Source organism: Carlito syrichta, unplaced genomic scaffold (assembly GCF_000164805.1).
Source record: "Carlito syrichta isolate Samal-C Ts95f unplaced genomic scaffold, Tarsius_syrichta-2.0.1 Scaffold305642, whole genome shotgun sequence".
In the NCBI taxonomy this organism is placed as follows: domain Eukaryota; kingdom Metazoa; phylum Chordata; class Mammalia; order Primates; family Tarsiidae; genus Carlito; species Carlito syrichta.
In genome coordinates, this window is record NW_007249738.1 from 784,611 (window position 1) to 785,157 (window position 547).

Consider the following 547-nt stretch of genomic DNA (forward strand, 5'->3'; position numbering starts at 1 on the left):
GCAGTGGCCGCTCCCGGCCACCGCAGCCTTGACCTGCTGGGCTCCGGCGATCCTTCCGCCTCAGCCTTCCAAGTAGTTGGAACTACAGGCGTGCGCTACCACGCCTGGCTAATTTTTGATTTGTTGTAGAGATGAGGTCTCGCCAAGTTGCCCAGGCAGGTCTCGAACCCGCGGACTCAGGCAATACACTCACCTCAGCCTCCCAAAGCGCTGGGATTACACGCTGAGCCACTGAGCCCGGCCATTATTTTATTTTTTAATTAAAAATAAAAATTTGGGGTGGTTTAGAGATGGGGTCTCTCTAGGTGGCCCAGGCTAGACTCAAACTCCTGGGCTCAAGTGATCCTCCTGTCTTAGCCTCTTGAGTAGCTGGAACTGTAGGCAAACACCACTGCATCCAACTCTTTGTATATTATTAATGGGAACGTAAAATGGTGCATCCACTCTGGAAAATGGTTTGGTGGTTCCTCAAAAAGCTAAACAGGCCGGGCTCGGTGGCTCAGCCTGTAATCCCAGCACTTTGGGAGGCTGAGCTGAGTGGATTGCC